This window comes from Polypterus senegalus, chromosome 17 (genome assembly GCF_016835505.1).
Source record: "Polypterus senegalus isolate Bchr_013 chromosome 17, ASM1683550v1, whole genome shotgun sequence".
In the NCBI taxonomy this organism is placed as follows: Eukaryota; Metazoa; Chordata; class Cladistia; order Polypteriformes; family Polypteridae; genus Polypterus; species Polypterus senegalus.
The window spans coordinates 78,626,729-78,651,990 of NC_053170.1; the positions used below are offsets into that span (position 1 = coordinate 78,626,729).

General features: G+C 41.5%; 1 protein-coding gene across 1 annotated transcript in view; it reads left to right on the forward strand.

Annotated features, from left to right (window-relative positions):
• The first annotated feature begins 12,708 nt into the window (after nt 1-12,708).
• The window catches only part of cant1b (calcium activated nucleotidase 1b), a 66,994-nt gene continuing 54,440 nt past the window's right edge, over nt 12,709-25,262 (forward strand). Inside the window, exon 1 of the mRNA XM_039740855.1 lies at nt 12,709-12,879. The gene's annotated coding sequence lies outside the window, so the exon portion shown is untranslated. The remainder of the gene's footprint in view (nt 12,880-25,262) is intronic.

Here is a 25,262-nt window from a genome sequence, read left to right on the forward strand (position 1 = left end):
GAATCAGGATAAGGGCTGCCTGTGACACTGTTTGATCTTATGCATGGAAAATGTAGGTATAAACTGAAAAGCCTGTTGGAGGTGCCCCAAGCACCTAGGGACGTGGGTTGTCCTGGTCGACACAGGGACTCCATGGTCACAACATCACATGTGACAGTTCTTTTACTTTGCAAACGTTGGGAGAGAACTCTTAAAGAGGAAGCTGACAATGTCAGGAACAATAAGAAAAACAAGCCGGAACTTCCACCTCAGCTGATGAGTACAAAGAACAGGCCTGTCATTTCCAGTAAGTTTCTATTTACTGTACAGCTGACATATCCCTGTTAGTTATATGAGAAGCTGGACACATAGGAAGGAGAAAAGCACTTGTACTGATTGGACAGACAGGAGACAAAAAGGGGAAGGACATGTTGCAGGTCAGGGTGATAAAGGATGCAGATGGAAATTTGCTGATTAACAGGGAGAGTGTGTTGAAAAGGTGGAAGGAGTACTTTGAAGGACTAATAAATATAGAAAATGAGAGCACAGGTTGGATGAAGTGGAGATAGTAAATTAAGAAGTACTGGGGAGCAGAAAGGTTGAAGTGAGGGAAGCTGTGAAGAGGATGAAAAGTGGAAAAGCAATTGGACCAGACAATATACCAGCGAAGGCAACAGAGATGTTTAGGTGAGATGGCAACAGAGTTTCTAAATAGATTATTTAACAAACTCTTGAAGATAAATGAATCCTGAGGAGTGGAGAAGTACATCAGTAACAATTTTCAAGAATAGTTTAGATGTGCACAGCTGCAGTAATGTCAGGGGTATAAAGTTGATCAGCCACATCCTGAAGATATGGAAAAGAGTGATTGATGCTAGGCTGAGAGGAGAGGTAGCGATCTGCAAGCAGCAATATGATTTCATGCCAGGAAAGAATACTATTGATGCAATGTTTGCTTTTAGAGTGTTGATGGAAAAGTACAGAGAAGGTCAGAAGGAATTGCATTGTGTGTTTGTGGACTTAGAGAAAGTGTTTGACAAGATGCCAAGTGAGGAGTTATGATATTGCATGAGGAAGTCCAGAGTAGCATAAAAGTATGTGTGGGTAGTACAGAATATGTATGAGGACACCGTAACTGCTGTGGGTTATGCAGTTAGAATGACAGCCTGGTTCAAGGTGAGAGCGGGATTACATCAATGATCGGCTCTAAGACCTTTCCTGCTTGCAATAATTATAGACAGGTTGACAGATTAGGTCAGGAAGGAGTCTCCATGGACTATGATGTGTGCAGATGACATTATGATCTGTAGTTAGAGTAGACAGCAGGTTCAGACGAACCTAAAGAAGTGGTGGTATGCACTAGAGAGAAGGGGAATGAGAGTCAGTAGGAGTAAAGTGGAGTACATGTGTATAAATGAGAGGGATGGTGAAGATAGACAAATTTAAATACTTGGGTTCAACTGTCCAAAACAACGGAGAGTGCAGCAGAGAGGTGAAGAAGAGAGTGCAGGCAGGATGGACAGGGTGGAGAAGAGTGACTGGAGTGATTCGGGATAGAAAAATAATTGAAAGAGTGAAAGGGAAGGTATATAAAACAGTAATGAGGCCAGCTATACTGTATGGTTTGGAGGTGGTGAAACTGATAAAAAGACAGGAGGCAGATCTGGAAGTGGCAAAGTTGAAGATGCTATGATTTTCACTCAGAATAACAAGGGTAGAAAGGATTAGAAATAAAAATTTTAGAGGGACAACACAGGTACAGCAGTTTGGTGTACATGTGAGAGAGGCTAGATTGAAATGGTTTGGACAGAGGAGGGATGAGGGGTACACTGGGAAAAAAATGTTGAAGATGGAACCGCCAGAGGAAGGCTAAATATTAGGTTTATGGATGTGGTGAAAGGGGACATGAAGGCAGTCAGTGTGGCAGAAAATTATGTAAAAGACAGGGATAGATGGAGATGGATGATCTGCTGTGGCAACCCCTAAATGGAAGAATTTGAAAAATGAAGAAGAAGAAGAAGAAGAACTGCAGTCCAAAAAATAAATTGTTTGTCCAAACAATTTATGTTGATGTTTGTGATGATTGGGCTAAAAGTGGTTTTCAATGCAACCACTCTTTAGAGGAATACTCCACCAAAAAATATTTTTTTTATATATGCAACTTATTCCATGTTGTTTGTAGTGGTGGGTGAGAAAAAAAATTTAAGATCATGTTTTCATGCAGAATGGAGAGAAAAGAGTGTAGCTATACTAATAAAAGGCAAAGCCCTCACTGACTCACTGACTCACTCACCACTAATTCTTCAACTTCCCATGTAGGTAGAAGGCTGAAATTTGGCAGGCTCATTCCTTACAGCTTACTTACAGAAGTTAAGCAGGTTTCATTTCGAAATTCTACGCGTATCGGTCATAAGGGTTGACAACGTCCGCCATGTTAAAATTTCTTATTAATGGCCCCATCTTCACGAAATTTGGTAGGCGGCTTCCCTGCGCTAACCGAAACCAATGTACCTACTTATTTTGGAGGTATGACGCCACTGTCGGCCGCTATATTGATCTTTCCAACAGTCTTTGTTACTTATGGGCCTATCTTCAAGAAATTTGGTACACGGGTTCACAACGCTAACTGAAACATACTTACGTACATATATACGTCCATAGCCTGCAGCTCGGTCGCCGTGTGAGGTGGCGTTGGGTCCCCCATCCCCATGCCTCCCACGTTGTTGGCTGCCTGCCTGTATAAAGCCGTCCGTCGCTCCGGTCATTGTGTCTTATGTATTGAATGACTGGGACAGGTTCAAGGTGTGGACTGATGATAATACAGGAGATAATTATTCTACACAGAAGCACTATAAGAGTGAAATGCTTAAGCCCTTCACCTATGGTTCTGCATGTCAGTTGATGGCTGCCTCTGAATTGTTTGGTTGTCGCTTTCAAGTGTACCGAAATGGCCAAATATTTTACACCTTTGGACACCCGCCAATGCCTCATAAACATCTTAGATTCACAGGTGATGATTTGAGTAGTGGACACTTTGATGTTTATGAATGTTTAAACTCTCAAAAGCTGGATGCGAAGTTATCGATGAAACCAGTTGTATGCTTACAACGCTTGACAGATGCCGAATGTCACTTCAACACAACAAGTCCTGCAAATACTAATGTAATTGAAACAAACCATGAAACTCGAACTGATTATGACAGCAGCAATCCAAGATGTGAGATTTGAGGCAAGATTGCTTTTCACATGGCCAACTGTACGTTGCATGCTCAAGAGTAAGCTCAGCGCACAGCTTGGTCATATTACAACCGGAGGGCCGAACTGACAACGTGGTATACAAAGAGATCCTTAACAAATAATTATTGGTATTTTTTCCCTCAGTTTAAAAAGGTTTACTTTTCTTCTTAATAAAAATTTTAAGGCAGTACTTCGCCGCTGCGAAGCACAGGTATTTTGCTAGTGATATAATAAAAGCCAAATAGTGTCCAATGTTGTACAATGGCAAGCATGAAAAATGTCCATGGAAAAAAGAAAAAAAAACTCACATTACTCATGTTGCATAATCCACATGTCAGTTATCTAGTCATATGCTCAACATGTGCAAAATGCTACATTTTTGCTAAAACAATGTTAAATATGTACTTCCATTACATCATAAACAGGAAACTAAATTCTCATAGGAATGACTTATTGAACTGAAGAGAGGACTCATGACCAATGAGTGAGGGGGGAGGCATTAAATGTATGTGACAGTAAAGATCTAATCTAATCTAATCTAATCTAATATAATATAATATAATATAATATAATATAATATAATATAATATAATATAATGAAGAAGACACTTTAAGTAGCAATAGATTTGTCTTCAGTTAAACTTTATAAAGCCAGGCATTCTTTTTTTAAAATTCTATAAAATGTCTTTATTTTTAAAGACTCAGTATTATTTATATCTCTGGAGTTACATCTCTGGAGTTAGAAGAAAAGAGAGACTTTTGGATAACACTTGTATCTCATGATTTGAAAGAGCCCTCCCCATTAGAAATGTTAATTACTGAAACCTTGCCCATCTGGACATTCTTGGAAGTATTGGGGAGGTTTGATTTTGGATGCAAAACAATTTGGAAGATGTTGCTGCTGAAGTTGAAACAACTGATTCTGAGGAAGATGTTTTAGAATAAGAAGAGACGCGATAGCTATGATACTGTATTTGTTATGCAGTAATCTAAATTCTTATCATGGCGAGGTCTTAGTCAAATAGGATTGTAACCTAAACAGTTGTTATTGTACAGTATTCACTGGTTTAATCCCTTTGATATCTCAAGTACTTTTTCATTTAAACATAGACCATTTTTGTTCAACTTCACTAATTTGGGTCTTTCCTTCTTTTATGTTTTATATAAGTATACTATTAGCAATTTTTCTGTATCCTCTTCTATCGAGTATAATTCTTGTAATAAATTATCTATATTTGCTTTCCAGTTTCAATAATCAGAAGCATTAATTTCAAAGAGTACTTATTTAAAACCATTTTAAAACAGTCTTAATTATTTTTAAATAAACAAGGGAGTTTTGATATAAAAGCCTCCAGGTATGCATTGTTGTTTACAATAAGAGGCTTAACATGAAAATCTAATCTCATTCTTTAAATATTCAAATCATTAAATTATTTAGAGAATGTATTAATCTCACTGGACAACCTTTGGTTGTAGGATCCAAGAAGTCTTTTAATTTTTTCATAGGAATAACTGAAAATATTATTTCAATTAAAAGCCATAACTTATGTGGAAACAACAAGAATACTGAATACACAATTTATATTAGAGAAAGGTTCAGGCAGTCATGGAGCATTACCATTTTTAACTTGTCAAAACAACTCAGTTTCAAACATCTTTAAATCGCCAAACAGTACACATGGTGCCAACCACTAAGGACACATTTTAAAAAAATGTCATTGGAGGCTGGAGCTGTCACATATACCGCTGCAACACCATGTAATCACTTGTTACATTACTGGGTTCAGTCTAATACTGATGAACATGGGACTTAAAGCTTGCTTGGATTGACTCCAACTTGAGCTTTCAGAGAAGATGGGAGTCTTCCATTGTATAAAGATTCATGGGACCCAGTAAAACAGAAAGTATGTTGCTGTGCCACAAATGAGTTCCAACAGTTGTAAAAGTGTCAGGGCCTATATTTTACAAGACTGGTAATGGCTGGATCATTCAAAGAACAGCTAAACAGAGAACAGAGACCAGCTTAAGAAGGCACATAAAGGACACTATCCAACATAAAACGGAGAATAACCTGGAAATGTCTAAGGAGTACAATACTTCACAGCTACAGTATTTATGCAACAACAAGTTGACACAGATGATCTTATGACACCTAAATAAACTTATGACGAGCCCCTGATCATCATAGTTACAGTATATCTAATGAGGGGTTAGTTGGATTTAAAGTTTGCTATTTAAGCTAGACATATGTAGAGAGCAAGCTCAAATGGAGAGTGGAAAAGGGGGAGAGGAGTCAGTTGGCCTAGGTCAACATAGTCAATTTGCCTGCTATAAACAACCAGGGACTACCCCATCATAGGTTTGTTATTTTCTAGGAATGCTGTACATTGGAATATACGTTTTCTTCTATATTTAAATTAGCATACATGTTTTTATATTTCTTCTTTCTTGTTTCTTACATCGATCTGCATGTTTATATGTACTGTGGATTCAGAAAGTATTCAGAGCACTCAGTTTTTTTTCAGAATTTTGCTGTGGCAGACTTGTCCTAAAATCATTTAAATTAATTTTTGCCTACTTCAACCAACACTCAATACCCCAGAATGCCAAAGCAATAACAGGATTTCAAAGGTTTTCACAAATATATTAAGAATGAAAAACTGAAATATCATATTGGCACAAGTATTCAGACCCTTTGCTATGACACATGAAATTTTGCTCATCATTGATCTGTTTCTACACCTTGTTTGAAGTCACCCTATAGTTAATTCAATTGATTGGACATAATTAGAAAAGTCTATATAAGGTCCCATAGTTGACTATGTGATTCAGAGCAAACATAATCCACAAAGTCAAAGAAATTGCCTGCAGAGCTTAGAGATAGGATGTGTCAAGGCACAGATCTGGGGAAGGCTACAGAAAATATTCTGCAGCATTAAACATTTGCAAGAGCACAAAACCCTTAATAATTCATAAATAGAATACATCTGGAACAACCATGACTCTTCCTAGAGGTGGCAAACCCTCCAAATTGAACAAATGTGAAAGAAGGGCTATGGTAGGAGAGGTGACTGAGAACTAAATAGTCACCCTGGCTGAGCTCCAGATAATCTGCGTAGAGGTGGAAAAACCTCCAGAAGGACAAACACTACTGCAACACTCCACTAATCTGAGCTCAATGGCAGAGTGGCAAGATGACACATGAAAACCCACCTCGACTTTGTTGAAAAGAACTTACAGGACTTTCAGACTCTGAAAAACAATATCTTTATTCTGAAGAATCAAAGATTGAACTGTATGGCTTCAATTTTATATGTGATATCTGTATCAAACCAGGTATCTCTCATCACCTGCACAATACCAGTCCAGTGGTGATACATGGTGGTGGCAACATCCTGCTATGGGGTTGTGTGTCAATTGGACAGGGTCTGGCAGACTAGACAGGGTTGAGGGAAAGCAGAATGGAGAAAAGTAGAGAGGTATCCTTAGAGAAAATCTGCTCCAGAATGCCCAGAACCTCAGCTTGGGCCAAAGGTTCACCTTCCAACAGGACAATGGCCCTAAGCACAAAGCAAAGACAACACAGCAATGGCATTGGGTCAACTCTACAAATGTTCTATAGTGGCCAAGCCATAGCCTAAACTTGAACTTAATTAAATATCTCTGGGGAGATCTGAAAATAGCTGTCCAGTGACAGTCTCCACATTACAGATCTTGAAAGGATCTGCAGAGAAGAATACCATAACATTTTCAAAACCAGGTGTGCAAAGCTTGTCATGGTAAACCCAAGAAGACTCCATGCAGTAACTGTTGCCAAAGGTGCTTCAACAAGGTACTGAGTAAAGGAGCTGAATACTTGTGAAAATGTGATATTTCAGTTTTTCTTATGTTTGATTAATTTGCTGTGAACGGTACCCGGGCACAGACAGGCGGACATGTTGTTATGACACCACCACACGTTTATTTACAAATTATTTACAATATTGGGTCACCAAGACCCCCAAACAATGGTCACAAAGACCCAGTCACGTGCACAAACCCCAAACACTCAAAAGTCCTGGCCACAATGCCTTTCTTCGGGCCGCCTCCACTCTCCACTGCTTCGTCCTCCTTCCACCCGACTCCAGCCCTGAATGGCGGAGGCGGCCCCTTTGATGGAGGAGCCGGATGAGCCCCAGGTGTTCCCGGCAATCTTCTGGCCACGCCCCAGCGTGGCGGAAGTGTCGGCTGTCCTCCCGGCTGCTCCCCGGGCACCGTCCCAAGTCTTCCCCCCAGCACTTCCTGGTGTGGCAGGAGTGCTGGGGAAACAAATCCCAAGGCATTGGGGGCCTCCTGGCGGTGGCCACGGGCCCCTACAGGGAAGAGCTTCCAAGCCCTTGACCCGTGGCTCCCAAAACAACCGGAAGGCACACCCCGTGATCCAGGCGGGCTCTGACCCTCTTCCGGTCCCTCCTGGCGTCCCGGCGGGTCATAGCCCCTGGCATCCCTGACAGTGCCCCACAGCCAGCGAAGACCACACGTGGCTAAGAGCGACCCGTCCCGCGAGGGCAGCAGAGCTCCGAAACGGGCCCCACTCGAGGACAGCCGGGGTCCGGCCCGCACTCCTAGCAGGGACAGGGCGGAGACACAATCCAGACACCAACCCATGGTGCATCCCTGTGCCTCGCACAGGTTGTGCTCCCCTTTACCGGCACCCGGGGCCTCCCTGGTGGGCACCCCTCCGGGACCTCCACGCCCCTTTGTTCTGAGCCACTCGTTCCCCGTTGGCTCCTCCAGCTGCTGGCGCACCTGCGCACCGACAGAGATCCTTCTGCAGGCGGCCCGACATCAGAGGGCTGTTCCGCCCGAAGGGTTCCTTCAACTTCGCCGGGGTCCGTCCCTACAAAGAGAACACAGGGGCAGAACCGCTGCCAAAGCACCCAGCTCGTGCCGCACGGGCAGCGTTCCCCTCCAACGGCACCCGGCACTTGCCTGATCGGCACCCTCTCCGCGGCTTCCGTGTCCCTCTCGGCGATGGAGTCGTCGGCACCGCCCGCTCTCTCTCCGCCCGGCCTCAGGGATTCCCTCTGCTCTCCCAGAGGGCAGCCAGCCACTGCGCGTGCACCCAGCAGCGCGTCTCACCTTATCGGAGGAATCGGCACCCAGCCCTTTATTCCTCCCTTCACTCTGGGGCGCCCTGGCGGTTTGAGACTCCTTATGGAATAAAAGGCGCCTCTGTCCCGTCTGCGTCCCTATAGTCGGCGCAAGACCGCAGCCAACTTCGGGCGGAGGCGCTAGGACCGGGCACTTAGCAGCCCGTGTCCCTTCAGCGTCCTCACGGACTCCCCTCGCCAGCGCATGCAGTCAGCGGCGCCGCACCTCCTGTCGGAGGGCTGCTTACTCGGAACTGATCATTGTCTTCACAGCCTTTTTCAGCAGACCCTCCCATATGCTTTACGGAGTCGGCTGTACTCACCGTCTCCGCTGTACCTCTCCGGCTGGAGATTCCAGCGTCGCGCCGTCCCGTTGTCGATAGTACCGTTCTCAGCGCCCCGCGCCTTCTTCTCCAGTACCAGCACCTCAGCCGGAGGGCACATAGCACCTGTAACACCGCTGCCCGGCGGGCTGAAGGGCGCCTCCAGCTCCGCCAAAGCAGCCGGCAAAGACAGGAAGTTAACCGGCCGCGAGCCTACCTGACTGTCGGCCTCCGGCGCCGCCACTTCCTGTGGGCCTTCTCCTCCGGCCCAATCGGGTCTCCCCTGCTCGTGATGGACATTCCCTGGTCCGCCTCTCTACAGTCATCGGCGGGCACGCAAGACACACCGTCCAATGGCGTGCCTGTCAGGGGAGGACTTCGGTCGCGGCCATCTTGGCTCCCTTTCTGCGGCGGCGGCGTGCTTGCCGGCAGCCTTGCTGTTGCCAGCGCCTCTCGAGCTGCAGCGTCTCCTCGCCGCAGCCCTCGCGGCTGCGCTGTGCTGCGGAGCCCGCAAACCAGCATCGCCCGCCACTGGCGCGGATCCTGGAGGTCCCTGCCTGGAAAACAAAACACGCCCGGCCCCAAGGGCGGCTGCCGATAGGCAGGGAACTCACCTCCCAGGTCCCGTCATACCGAGGAAACGTCCTCGGTGTGGCCTCTCCGGACGCCATGCCGTCCCGGGCGCCTCCAGCAACGGCGCGCTCGTCGGAGACCGCTGCACTCTTCAATGCACGCCGCCCGCCCGCTTCAGGGAATAACGGCCCTCCTGCGGACCCCTGGCGGTCCGTGGGGTTCCTTTACCCCGCGGGGCTGTGTGCACGCAGCACCAGCGATGCGTGGGTGGGGTCCCCTGCTGCACGGGGCCGTCCACAACAATATTTTTTTGTACAGGTCTCCGCCTTGTAACAGGCGGAGCATCCTGCCGACTTCGCCAGATGTGAGCGGTACCGGGCACAGACAAGCGGACATGTTGTTATGACACCACCACACGTTTATTTACAAATTATTTACAATATTGGGTCACCAAGACCCCCAAACAATGGTCACAAAGACCCAGCCACGTGCACAAACCCCAAACACTCAAAAGTCCTGGCCACAATGCCTTTCTTCGGCCGCCTCCACTCTCCACTGCTTCGTCCTCCTTCCACCCGACTCCAGCCCTGAATGGCGGAGCGGCCCTTTATGGAGGACCGGATGAGCCCAGGTGTTCCGGCAATCTTCTGGCCACGCCCCAGCGTGGCGGAAGTGTCGGCTGTCCTCCCGGCTGCTCCCCGGGCACCGTCCCAAGTCTTCCCCCCAGCACTTCCTGGTGTGGCAGGAGTGCTGGGGAAGCAAATCCCAAGGCATTGGGCCTCCTGGCGGTGGCCACGGGCCCCTACAGGGAAGAGCTTCCAAGCCCTTGACCCGTGGCTCCCAAAACAACCCGGAAGGCACACCCCGTGATCAGGCGGGCTCTGACCCTCTTCCGGTCCCTCCTGGCGTCCCGGCCGGGTCATAGCCCCTGGCATCCCTGACATTGCATAAACTAATAAAATCCTGTTACTGCTTTGTCATTCTGGGGTACTGACTGTTGTTTGATGAGGGAAAAGATTAATTAAAATGATTTTAGCATAAAGCTGAAACATAACAACATGTGTAAAAAGTGAAAGGATCTGAATACTTTCTGAAGGCACTGTGCAAACATAAGTTTTTGTACTTTACTGTTACTGTAATAATACATATGTATTGGGCACTCTGAGCCTGTACAGAGTAGTGAGCACTATACAAGATGGATTGAATTAAATGGGTTTCGAGTTTAAAGAAAGGTTTTGATCATAGGCTCACTAATGGGAAGAAGAAACACAGGAAGGTAAGAGGATGACAGGAACTGAGAGAGACAGACAGACAGAGAGAGAGAGAGAGAAAGAGGGAGGTAATAATATAGTTAGAAAGCATAATAAAGAAAACACAGATCAGTTGGAAAATACCCAATGAGTACATCAAATAAGCTGATTTGTGCAGATGAAGTTGATGGCTTTTACTAAGATCCAGGACACCCAGTGATTTTCAATGCAGTTAGGCCAAGGCCACACCTGCACTCCAGCATTCATTCCTGAGGACAGATGTGACCATAGCAACTGCCTGTGGTCTGACATTGTCCTGCTGTTGGATCAGATCAAGATCAGCTAAATGAAGATTGTCTCTCACTGCCCTGTCACTGATTTAGGCTTTGAGTCTACTAGCTCTTTCAGCAGCAGTACAGATAGATGCTCTGAAATGATCTTTCAGATGGCCCAATATGATGTGCTCCATTGTGGACATTATAGGTGACCAGATCTTGTACAGCTATTTGTCCTGCTGGTCTATCAAAACCTTACTTGCAATTAGGACACAGTAGATTGTCTTAATTCACAGTATCTGACAACACACATTTGACATACCTGCCTAAAGCATGCCAGTGGCCCTTTCTTTTGCATCTGGTGATATTCAGGGAATTATGTAATGCACCAAAAATTAAATGTAGTCTTTTTCTTGCTGTGACCTAAGCTTTGAATGTATGCCTTTTTAAAAGGCAGATCCATTTATTCTCAGATAAATGGTGTAATAACAACATTCTATTGATTTTCCAGTTAATTGACAAGAATCATTATATGATTGCCTATTCTGATTTTTGCTCAAATCTGAAAGTTATCTTTTCAGTAAGATAATACAAAATTACATGTGACACCCCGATTTTTTTTAAATTAGAAGCAGTCACAGCACTGCAAATACTTTTTGATTAGACAGATTTTTTAAATCTCAATCTTTAAATGGAGTTACCTGTGATAGACTGGAACACTGTCCAGGTGTTGTTCCTGCCTTGTGTCCAATGATTGCAGAGATGGACTCCGGCTCTCCTGCCATCTTGCCCTGGATAAACAATTGAGAAAATGAATAGATGTATGGACTGAGTAAAAATATTTGATAAGAGAAGTAATAGTAATTCTATAAGACATTTATTAATTCATAAAACTAAAAGTACAATTACATGTAAATGGTAAACCCAACAAAGGAGAAACTGTCATTCAGACCTTTTCTTATAGGTTTTTATCAATAACAAAATCAGAGAATTGCTAAAATACTACTCTCAGATACTGCCAATTTGTTAACACAATACGTAAGTTCTTTGAGCAATGGCTGTACATTCTGTAAAAAGGCTACATAATTTATTTTTTCACTGTATTATTTGTCAATTCTTTTTGGTTTGATCTTCTCTTAGACTTTAAGAAAAGAACTGATGGGGATGGAGAGATCCTGAAAGTCGCTGTATACTGATAAATTTTAAAAATGCCACCTCAGATTAAAGCTATATTTACTTAGTTTTATATTCTTAAGATGATGTTCCCTAGAGGGATACAATCATTTATACTGTAGAGTCGGGTGAATTTCACATCCCATGTTGCTAAGCGGTGCTGCATTAAAAAAACGTTTTTATGTTTTATGTTCAGTTAGAACTGCTTGTAGTGCCTGTTTTATCTCTTTTTTTGTTTCAGTGATTCTTTGGGCTAGATGCATATTGATTGCTACAGTTAAAAAGAAAATAATTAAATATGCATTTCTTGATAAGGGCGGTTAGCCTACTTTGTCACAGTATCGTTTGTACGCATTTACTTATTAAATTATGTACCAATACGTTTTCGATCTTAGCAAAACAAAAACAAATAATAAAGCTATTGCTTTATTAAGGATTTTCAACATAATTTAATGAAAATATTTTTGTACTCAATATTCTGTCTTTATATCGTTCTATGTTTTTCTGCATATGAAATTGCAATAACCTTAGACCTTGGGTGATATGTTATACTGTACACAGCACTAAATAAACATTATAAACATAGGTGAGCGCACATCACACGAAGTATATACCACAGCGAGTCCATAGTAAAAAAATAACACGGAACATTGAACTTAACTGAGAGCGAGCAATAAAAAAAGTCCCGTTCTACGCATGCTCTAAATTTGGTGGGTGTCTAAATTCCGGGTGGTGTCGATATTAATTCAGTACTTTAAACTGCGGTCAGTCCTGACGCTACGCACTGTGGTGTGACGCACGTTAAAGATTACGCAGCGCAAAAGTGGGCGTGGCCGAATGGCTCTTTTTCTCCGGAAGAAGTGCCTCGGAAAAGTGAATGGTCTTATGTTTTGACTTTGCAACCTTCGACTCCGTTTTTTGGAGCTCCCCTAATCATGTAAGTAGTTATAGCAAGCGATTCTTTCGATTGTCTACACATTATTCAAGCGACGGGGGTGGTGAAGCGAAGTCATATATGAGAGGTTGATTGCCATGGGTATTGAGGCAATTGACAGTACAGACACTGAAAAATGTGAAGGGTAGAAGTAAAAATGGTGTTTAGTTTGGCTGGAGCAGGTCACTGCAAGGAATCGAATATTTATGTAAGTGTACAGTGTATATATTTGCTAATAAATGCCAGGAGGTATTTTTGTTGGCATGTTACAATGAAGGACACAATTTCCTTGAAGATTAGCGCAGTTATTTTAACTGCCAATGAAATTTATTTCTTAGTATGTACACATGTATTCGTGTTTCTCTAGTGCTTAATTTTTCAATAAGCCTAGATAGTGGAATGAGTATTTCTGCTGCAGATGTATTGGTTTACACAGTTGCCTACTGGCGGCTTGTGAAAGACAGTGTCACAAAAATTGACAACCTGATTACTGACCGACTTTGTTGTTTTACATTCTCGCATCTCACGTATTATTTGTAGTCTGTCACTGGGTTTATTTTCAAAGTATTAACGTTCAGTAATGTATGTAGGGCATGTTTCTGCTCTCATATTTATATTTATGTATTTCCACTGCAAAAAGTGAAATGGTGATTAATCCCATGCAGGTGTGTGTGTGAGAGTGAATGAGTGAATGAATGAATGAGCCCTATACCCTGCAGTGGAATGGCAAACCTGAAAGCACGATTTTTGCATTAGACGTTATGTTACCGGGATAGTATAAAGTATCAGAACGTGATGTTTTGCATTAACTCATCTGAGAAGGGTTTAATGAAATCTTTACACTAACTACTCAAATTCTGTATGCTATGCATTATTAAGTCGGAAGTCATAGTAGAGCAGGGCATACATATTTTTTTGTGCTGAACAGCTTCATAAAAAATGTTATTTCCCATTTTTTTTTTGTTTTGTTCTTTGAAAACAGGTATGGGGAAGATGTAGTTATTTCACTTCACTGGAAATCCAAAAATGTTATAAACTGTAATTTTCTAACCCATTTTGTCCTGAACAGGGTTGCAAGGTCTGCTGGGGCCTATCCCAGCTAGCATACAGTGCAAGGCAGGGAACAAACCCTGGACAGAGTGCCAGTCCATTGCAGGGCACACACTAGAGTTGCCAGTTCACCTAACCTGCATGTTTTTGGACTGTGGAAGGAAACCCATGCAGACACAGGTAGAACATGCAAACTCCATGTACGGAGGACCCGGGACGCAAACCCTGGTCTCCTTACTGTGAGGCGACAGCACTACCACCACTCTACTGTGCCACACAGTGTTATAAAAAAATTTGTTTGTATATTTATAGCCCACCAAGTTAATTTTAACATGTCCGCATATTACATTTATTTGATGAATTTACAGTAATTGAAATTTAACCAGTAGTTACAAAATAATAATCCAAAAATTATACAGCATGAACCAATAACAACATAGATTATTCAGGATGCTTTAATTTACATTTTATTTACAATAGCTTTAAACCTGCCTTTGTAACAAAACCTTTCAAATAAATTTTGTCCACAAGTAATTTTTAAGGTATCTGATATTTACTACTTAGAGATTATTTGTTTGTTTCTGTAAACGTTTACGGGCAGTGGGGGTAAAATGCCAGAGGATTACTGTTAGGCAAAATAAATGCTGGAAAATGCAGGCACAATGGTCTAGGCAGGAAAACAGTCAGGGACAGTCAAAGCTCAATGTCAGAAAGTAAATAACTGATGCATCAGTTATCTTTAACAGTTTGAGCAGTAAAGAGATGAAAACTACAGCAAAATTAATGCCGTCTAAATTCTTTAAAGTAAAGGGATTTAGGCCTGTCTTGTTTGGGTCTTTGATCCGCCAAGGGATATCTGATTGAGCCACGTGCATCCAGTAAAGGTGAATGGTCTGCCGATTTCAGATTGTCATGGGGGAGAGGAGTGTTCAATTACTCATGTCATCTTCTTTCTGTAAGACTCCCTTTGAAAGAATACCTGCTTGAGGTGTGACATTTCTGTTGGAAAACAAGAGGCAATTGGGCTATATTAGCTGGAGACAGTTAACCATATGTTTATTACGTCCATCACTTCCTTTTCTTTCCATTGGCATTCTGATTCAGTACTGTCATTCATCTCAATTTTCAAGGCACAGATACACTGGGTTGCCAGAATTTTACCGTAAAAAAAAAAAAAAAAAAATAGTGACAATATATTTAAGTCTATAAAAATGTTATTTTTACGATGAAAAACTGACAGCTGGGTTGCCAGAAGTTTACCATAATGAATAAGGTGACAGTATTTTTAGGTCTACGGTATAACATTGTAGTAAATTGTTTTTTCTTTATAACACATTCCAGCAGAAAGGAATGTTTAACCAATACTCCATGCACTGTAATAAATATGCCAATCAATAAACCATTAAAAAGTATTGTGAGGATCAAACCCCAGTATGCAGTTTGTGTCAGTAACGTAACAACAATCGATAGCAAATATGTATCATTTAATTATACACATTGAAAACAATTTAATGTTTAAGGAAGTTAGGGCACATGTCTGGTGGAGAAGTGGACTTTGCTTTTGTGGTGTTTGGTGTGCTAGAGGTGTGCCAGCTTATCAAATACAACCCACCATTAATCAGCTTCCATAACCTCAAAAAAATCTTCAGCATGCAGGAAAAAAATAAGTCTGCTAAAAGTTTTTTTTTTCCTTTCTGTTCAAAAGTATGTGGTTCATCAGGAACAATATGGTAAAAGGTGGCGTTTCCTTATGCAAATATCATAACTTCAGTGTTACTGAAAGAGCACTTTACTGATTTACATTTTACTGTTGTTTACTTTCGCTATTTAACAGTTTTACACTATGAAATGAACAGAGATTTCTTTCAGATGTAACAAAGGCGCTATATAGGCGCCTGACCCGACACAGATGGACACGGAGGCACGTATAAAAATAAACAAACTTTTATTTTTCTTAACCCGTGGGCGCACGTCTTCCCTGTGACCCACAGGCAATACTCAGTCCCCAAAGCACAACTGCAATTCAACACACTCTTTTTCTCTCCTCTACCACCACTCCTTCTGAAGCTTAGTCCTCCTCCTCCCGACTCTGGCCATTGAGTGGTGGTGGCTGGCCCTTTTTAAAGCCCACCCAGAAGCGTTTCAGGTGCTTGACCACCTGGTCCTAATTGCACTTCCGGGTGGGGCTGAAGATTCGTCCAGCCGTCCTGCTGATTCCATGCAGCTCCCCCTAGTGGCCATCCGAGCCCCCAACCAGGCTGTGGAGGACTCCATCTCCTATGGAGCCATGCGGCAGGCTGGGGGATGACCGTCCACCAGGGAGGCTGCCACCAAGCGCCCCGAGGGAGGTATTGAGCTGCCCACGGTTGCTCCCCTGGAACAAATGAAGCAGGGGCGTCCCTGCCGGGCGTGGGACCTGGCTGTCCACCATACAGTGTAATTGTAATGTATCAGTAAATGGTATGTAGCATATTTTGAAGGTAGAAAAATATTGATTTTAAAGAACTTGGCTGTAAAAAAAATAATGAAATGTATTGTTTAAGATATACAGATAATTTTCAGTAGAACATAAGGTAACTTTTCTTTTTTTCAGAAAAGGTATTTTACTTCAACTATTTACAGTATTTTTACTGTTAAATATACTGACATTTTTTACAGTTACAACAAAAGTCACATGAACAATAAAGTAAAATTTTGTAATGCTGTCTAAATCCATTGTGAGAACTTCTAATTTCATGTGTTGTTTTATGAGTGAAAAAAATGCACTGTTTACACTGAGCTACCTGAACATAGCATACATATATCCGATTACTGAACAAATTTTATCAGTTTCAGAGGTACTGGTGGAAGCATTTGGAACCATCTAGCCATTAAACCAGAGTGAAATCAGTAGTCCACAAAAGGGAACACACATACACAACAACATTTATTTATATAGCACATTTTCATACAAATAATGTAGCTCAAAACACTTTACATGATGAAGTAAAAGAGAAAAAAAGACAAAGTAAGAATTAAAATAAGAGAACACTCATTAACATAGAATAGAAGAAACATAGAAGGTCTGATGGCCAGGGAGGACAGAAAAAACAAAAACTCCAGACGGCTGGAGAAAAAATAAAATCTGCAGGGGTTCCAGGCCATGAGACCGCCCAGCCCCCTCTAGGCATCCTACCTAACATACATGATCAGTCCTCATTGCATTCAGGGTTTTCATGGAAGGACTTGATGATGACGGTCACATGGACTTCTGGCCTTTAATCCATCAATGTAGGGACATCATGGTGCTTTGATTAGGTGGTGGTGGAGCAGGTCGCCACCACAGAAAACCGGAAAAAGAACAGAAGAGAAAGTAAGGGTTAGTATGGATTTTGGAGCAAACACCATGAATAGTAATAATAATTAATTGAATATGCAGAGCATCAGGATTAAATTAAAATGAAGTTATGAGAAAGCCATGTTAAAGTAATGTGTTTTTAGCAGTTTTTTTTAAAGTGCTCCACTGTATCAGCCTGGCGAATTCCTATTGGCAGGCTATTCCAGATTTTAGGTGCATAACAGCAGAAGGCCGCTTCACCAGTTCTTTTAAGTTTAGCTCTTGGAATTCTAAGCAGACACTCATTTGAAGATCTAAGGTTACGATTTGGAATATAAGATGTCAGACATTCCGATATATAAGATGGGGCGAGATTATTTAAGGCTTTGTAAACCATAAGCAGAATTTTAAAGTCAATCATGAATGACACAGGTAACCAGTGTAGTGACATCAAAACTGGAGAGATGTGCTCAGATTTTCTTTTCCTAGTTAGAATTCTAGCAGCTGGATTCTGCACTGGTTGCAATCGATTTATGTCTTTTTTGGGTAGTCCTGAGAGGAGTGTGTTACAGTAATCTAGTCGACTGAAAACAAAAGCGTGAACTCATTTCTCAGCATCTTCCAATGTTATAAGAGATCTACCTTTTGCTATATTTCTTAAGTGAAAAAATGCTGTCCTAGTGATGTGATTAATATGCGATTTAAAATTCAGGTCACAGTCAACAGTTACCCCTAAATTCTTTACGTCCGTCTTGACTTTTAATCCTAATGCATCAAGTTTATTTCTAATAACCTCATTATATCCATTATTGCCAATCACTAAAATTTCAGTTTTCTCTTTATTTAGCTTGAGAAAATTACTACTCATCCAATCAGAAACACAAGTAAGACATTGTGTTAGTGAAACAACAGAGTCGGGGTCATCAGGTGCTATTGATAAATACAGCTGTGTGTCATCAGCATAGCTGTGGTAGCTCACGTTTGCCCAGATAATCTGACCTAACGGAAGCATGTAGATCAAAAGAGCAGTGGACCCAGGATAGAGCCTTGTGGAACACCATATAAATATCATGTGTCTTTGAGTATAATTACCACAACTAACAAAGAATTTTCTATCTGCCAGGTAGGATTCAAACCAGTTTAAGACACTGCCAGAGAGGCCCACCCATTGACTAAGGCGATTTCTAAGAATATTGTGATCAATGGTATCAAATGCGGCATTCAGATCTAAGAGGATGAGAACAGATAAATGGTCTCTGTCTGCATTTACCCACAAGTCATTTACTACTTTAACAAGTGCAGTTTCTGTGCTGTGATTTGTTCTAAAACCCGACTGAAACTTATCAAGAATAGCATGTTTATTGAGGTGGTCATTAAGCCACATAATGACTGCCTTCTCTAGAATTTTACTTAAGAAAGGCAGGTTAGAAATAGGTCTAAAATTTTCAAAAGCAGAGGAGTCGAGATTACTTTTCTTGAGCAGGGGTTTAACTACAGCAGTCTTAAGACAGTCTGGGAAGAACCCCTTATCTAATGACGAATTTACTATGTCAAGAATACTATCAGTTAGCATGCCCGATACTTCTTTGAAAAAATTTGTTGGTATTGGGTCAAGGACGCAGGTGGAGGGTCTCAGTTGAGAAATTATTTTATATAAATCAGGTAAATCTATCTTGGTGAAATAATTCAATTTGTTTATAATGGAGTACTGGGGCTTAAGAGGATGTGCAGTGTTGGGGAGATATACTATATTATTTCTAATATCATTAATTTTTGATTGAAAAATACAGCAATAGCCTCACAAGTTTTACTGGAAGTATTCTGGAGGCATTCCATTGAGTTACCTGGGTTTAGCAGACGATCAGTTGTAGAGAATAAGACTCTGGGATTACTAGTATTGTTATTTATAATTCTAGAGAAATAGCAGCACCTCTCAAAATGGACTGTGTTATTACATTTGGTTATTTTAACCTTCAAAATCTCATAATGGATAGTTAGTTTAGTTTTTCTCCATTTACGCTGAGCTCTCCGGCATGTTCTCTTTAAATCAGACACTCTTTGGGTCTTCCATGGTATAACAATGCTAGAAGATTTTTTAACTGTCTTTTCAGGTGCGACTATGTCAGCAGCAGCTCTCACGTTTAGTATTAAATTCTACTACCTTACTATTTACATTATCCTCGCTATTGTAGTTAGCACTACAAACGGACTGGTTGCTTAGAATGTTTGTAAATTTTGAAGCTGCTGATGAATCAAAGAAGCATTTTTTTAACAATATGCTTCTCGTGAATGATTTCTATCATTATTTCTATATTACATAGTAGAAGTAAATGGTCTGATAGACCAGTATCAGTGATCTGCTTCACATCAACTTTCAGTCCTTTAATAATTACTAAGTCTAACGTATGACTTGCTTTATGTGTAGGCTGATTAACGAGCTGTCTCAAATCAAGAGTCCAGGAGTTTCATGAATTCTTTTACTTTTGGGTCACACTGTTTATCGATATGAAAATTAAAGTCAACAACTATTAGGAGCGTGTCATAGTTCGTAATTTTAAGTGACACCAAGTTTGAAAATTCCTGAAAGAAAGATGCATTGTATTTAGGAGGTCTATACACGGATAATACTAGAACTTACACTTGTACTAACTGATCATGAGAGGCAGAATATTACTTTAAATAGAGATTTCTGACAATAGTGTTTTGACTCTTTTTTTTAAATATGGATGTGCTATGTAATTTTTTTAAGTGAAATTCAAACAAATTGCTTTGTTTCTAGGATGATAAGGGCTTAAAGGGGCAGTGCTGAACACGTTTTTTAAATAAGAAAAGTATGTAGCAAACCTGAGAATTGAGCAGCTTTATCAAACTTCAGTTGTCTGGAAAATTTGTCTAAAGACAAACTTCTTTAGTTTTACATTTGCCAAGCCTCCACTTTCAATCAGCACTATTTATTGACTGGATGTATGAACTGAACTGAAGTGTTAAATTAGAACATTAGAACAATCTGTACAAAAACAGGCCATTTAGCACAACAAAGCTTGCCAGTTTTAGCTACTTAATTTTTCCAAAATTCTGGACATCCCTACGAGTCTAATGTCTACTACTGTACTTAGTAACTTATTCCATGTGTCTGTGGTTCTCTGTTTAAACAAAAACTTCCTAAAGTTTGTGTGAAACTTATCCCAACAAGTTTCCAACTGTTTTCCTGTGTTCTTGCTGAACTCATTTTAAAGTAACGATCTTGATCAACTGTATTAATTTCCTTCATGATTTTTAACACTTCAGTCATGTCTCCTCCTCTTAGTCTCCTTTTTGTTAAAATGAAAAGGCACATCTGTTTTATTCTTTCTTCATAACTCATTCGCTGCAGTCCTGGAATCAGTCTAGGTGTTTATCTCTGGACTTTTTCTTGTACTGCTTTGTTATATATGTAGCCTGGAGACTACTGTACACAGTACTCCAGATGAGTTCTAACTATTGCATTATAACATTTTAGCGTAACCTCTCTTGAGGTTTACTCCACACATCAGGGTGCTATACAATCTAACATTCTGTTAGCCTTCTCAATGGTGTCTGAACACTGTCTGGAAGTTGATAGTGGCAAGTCTTATATGACTACTAAATCCTTCTCATAAGGTGTACTTTCAATTTTCATAACTCCCATTGTGTATTCAAACCTCTCATTTTTACTTCCTATGTGTATTACTTTACATTTACTCACCTTAAATTTCATCTGCCACAAATCTGCCCAAGCCTTTATGCTGTCCAAGTCCTTCTAATATTGTGCAATAAAAATGTTCCGCTTGTCTCTTTCTTTGGCATTGATTTAAATACACAACGCAAAAAAATGAAGTGAACAGTTAAATCACACATTGGATCTCAATGAACAAAATATTCAAGTGGAAAATCTTTACTGAGTAAAATACTGTGTAATTCTTTGAGAACCAAGTGATGTAAGTCAAAAATTGAAATCACAGCCTGATTCAACTTTCATGAAATTTAATCACGGCAACTCATAATGTAACTCAGGAGTGTGCATGGTCTCCATGTATGCACTCTTGACAATGCCTGGGCATACTTCTGATGAGACGGTGGATGGTTGCCTGGGGGATCTTCTCCCAGACTTGGATCAGGGCATCAGTGAGCTACTGGACACTCTGTGGCGCTACTTGGCAGCATCGGATGTAGCGATATATACGGCAGTGTGTCAGAGGTTCTCATTTGGATTAAGATCTGAGGAACATGCGGGCCAGTCAGTGGCATTAATGCCTTTTTTATCCACTACCATCCATGGTATGGTATTTATCCAATACCATACCACTTCTTCCACATGAGACCGGGCATTGTCCTGCACCAGGAGGATCTAAGGGCCCATTGCACCAGTGTATGCTCTGGCAGTGGCTCTGAGGATTTCATCCCAGTACCTAACAGCAATTGGGGTACTGTTGTCTAGCACATGGAGGTCTGTGTGACCCTCCAAAGTATTCCTTCCCAGACCATCCCTGAAATACTGCCAAACCGATCATGCTGGGTGATGTTGCAGGCTATATAATGTTCACCACGATGTCTCCAGACTCTTTCACGGCTGTCACATGTGCTCAGTGTGTATCTGTTCTCATCTGTGAAGAGAACGAGGAGTCAATAGTGGAACTAGCAATTGTGTATGCTCTGGCGAATTCCAGTCCCATTAGAGAATGTCAAACTGTCATGCCGCCCGCATGGAATTTGTTTGTGATAGTTTGTTCAGAAGCATGCACACCAGTAGCCAGCTGGTGGTCATTTTGTAGAGCTTTGGCAGTGTTCCTCCTGTTCGTCTTTGCACAAAGGAGCAGATACTGGTCCTGCTGCTTGGCTGATGCCCTTCTCCTGGTATCTCCTCCATGCTGTTAAGACAGTGCTGGGAGATACAGGAAACCTTGTTACCTGTGCAACCTGAATGGGCTGCAGGTACTGCCTCATGCAACCAGTAGTGAGAAGGACACTAGAAAAATGTAAAACTTGAGAAGAATCAGTCAGTGAGGATAAGGAGAGAGAAATTGGCTTTGGCCACCACCTGTAAAACCATTCCCATTTTGGGTATTGTCTTGCTGTTGCCACTTCAGCACTCCTGTTGTCGCTTTCATTTGTACCCAAGCAGGTAATGTTGATTTACAATTGCTTATGCTTCCTAACTAGACAGATTCATATCCCTGAAGTTTAATTGACTTGGTATTAGAATGTGATGATTAAGTGTTCCCTTAATGTTTGAGCAGTATATATTTGACTAGCCATGTGCGCCCAACTACGTTGCGCGTGTTAAAGTTGTCTGTGAAGGGCTCCCTGTTTAAACGCGGCTGCCAGTCGTGAACTGGGCCCTTTGTCGCACAGCATTATGATTTTTTATAAGGGAAACAAAATTACAAAAGAAAACCCTTGGACATTGATTCGATAGGAACGGCCTACTCGGAATCACTGTCCGAATAGTAATTATGTGGTGGTGTAGGAGCATTTCTGCTTCTGTCCGTTCACAGTCCATTTCGTTTTCACGACGCTATAGTTTCCTCTCACGATGTCTTCTCAACCTTTCTCCAATCTCGCAAGTTGCTTTGTGGCAATCCAAAGAGTAAGGCAATATACACGGAGCAATGGTTGTAAAAGGGGGACACATGGGTATCCAGGGTCTTTTAAAGCATAAATAGGGATCACTTCACTGACATGTGATCAAGCCACGGTACAATTGTGAGACGCGCAGCACTCGCCAGCTACAACGTAACAATAATAATTTCCGGAACGTGCTGCTATGTTGTCATTCATTTTACCCACTGTCTTTCTTTCATTCATATGTTACGTAGGCACGTACCTTTTATCTTTCGCAATCTCAGTCTCTAAGCAGGCCTCAGGAGCTAACCAGTGTAACACTGTCCACCACCTCTTTCGTTATTCTGGCACATTGTTGACATCCGTGAGTAACAACGACGGACTAAACTGGAAGGTGGTCTACGCATGCGTGGAATTCGCGGACAAACAAAGATCAAGATCTAAATGAAGATCTCTTTAGTTAATTTAAAGCACAACAATTTGCTTAGTTTGAATGTCAGTGTTTTGAGGTGTGACTGGAGAACCACAGTCTTCAGTAGTATAAGCCTGGAGGAGATTCTTAATGCAATGCCTATGTTTTAGCTGTCTCTCTACTGCCATCTAGTGCTTCTTCTTCTAATTCATTCGCGGACAAACAAAGATCAAGATCCAAATGAAGATTATATATAGAGATTATTGTAATGCTATACTCTGATCATCTCCTTTTGTTGCTTCTTCATAGGATTTCAGTATGTTGGTAAAACATGACTTCCCTTATCAGAACCCATGCTGACTGTTCGGTAAAACTCCTATTATTATTATTAGCATCTCATCCTTAATAACCCCTTCCATTTATTTAAATGTGATGCACATTAAGCTTACTGGCCTGTTGTTGCTTGGATCTGCCCAGTCACACTTTTTTAAATAATGGGATGATATTTTCCATTTTCTAGTCCTTAGGAATTTCCTCAGTGCACTGTAAGCTGATAAAAATATATGTAAAGGGTTAATGTACAGTATATACTCATTCACTCAAGGGTAAATATTATCTGGTTCTGGTAAATTTTTCCATTACAGACTATTTAATCTAAGCAGTACTTCTCACTCCACAATTTCAAAATCACTCAGTACATCCTTAGTAGTTAATTTTACTACTGAGCAGTTAATCCACTTACTCGCATGTAAAGACCTTGGAAAAATGCAAGTTTAGAGCATCTGCTCTTTCACTGTCTGTATTTTTAATTATGCTTTACTATTCCTGATACACTTCACCTCGCCCTTGACTGTTCTTTTTCTTCTAAAATACTTTAAGGATCTCTTTGGGTCATCTTTCACCTTACCTGCAATATTCCTCTCAAATTGTCTTTTAGCTTCCCTAATATCCTTCTTAATGTTTGCTCTCATTTGGCCCTATAATTAGCATTAGAGTTATTAGTCTCATATGCCTTGGTTTATACAACTGTTTTTTCTTTTGCAGCTTCTTTTTTATCTCCTTACTTACCCACTGCTGAGTATGTTATAATTTCCTACTATTTCCAATTATTAGGATTTTGTGGTTTTCCATTAATATATGTATAATGTTTTTAAACCAGTTCCTCGGTAACTGTCTCTACACTCAAAAGCGTATCCCAGTTTAACTCTTTGAGATTTGGCCAAATCTGTCCAAAGTATACCCTGTCATAGTTAAACTTAACAGTTTTAGTCTTTGCTCTTTCAAACCTCTGAGAATTTGTATTATATTATGGGCATTTGACCCTAGTGGTTCACCCCACCCAGTTGCAACCCTGAAATAGCCATATTTGGACTATACTAATAGTAATAATAAATATGCAGTCATGATGCTGCAAACCTTTATTGACTAAGAGAGAAGCCTCCCACCTGATGCATCCAGCCACACTCAAATGTAGTCCTATGGCGGACTCTACATGGCAATGTAGAACCTACTCTTATCATTCAGTAGTCAAGGAAAGGTGTAATGTGCCAGCGTCTGAGAGGATAGTCACTATCACCTGGCACGTGGTATGACATCTTATAATCCATCCATCCATTTTCTAACCCGCTGAATCCGAATAGGGTCACGGGGGTCTGCTGGAGCCAATCCCAGCCAACACAGGGCACAAGGCAGGAACCAATCCTGGGCAGGGTGCCAACCCACCGCAGGACACACACAAACACACCCACACACCAAGCACACACTAGGGCCAATTTAGAATCGCCAATCCACCTAACCTGCATGTCTTTGGATTGTGGGAGGAAACCGGAGCGCCCGGAGGAAACCCACGCAGACACGGGGAGAACATGCAAACTCCACGCAGGGAGGACCCGGGAAGTGAACCCGGGTCTCCCAACTGCGAGGCAGCAGCGCTACCACTGCGCCACCGTGCCACCCTACATCTTATAATGAATAGCATAAATAAACTGTAGCACCTTGCCAGTCGCATATGGCGTCAAATACAGTAGT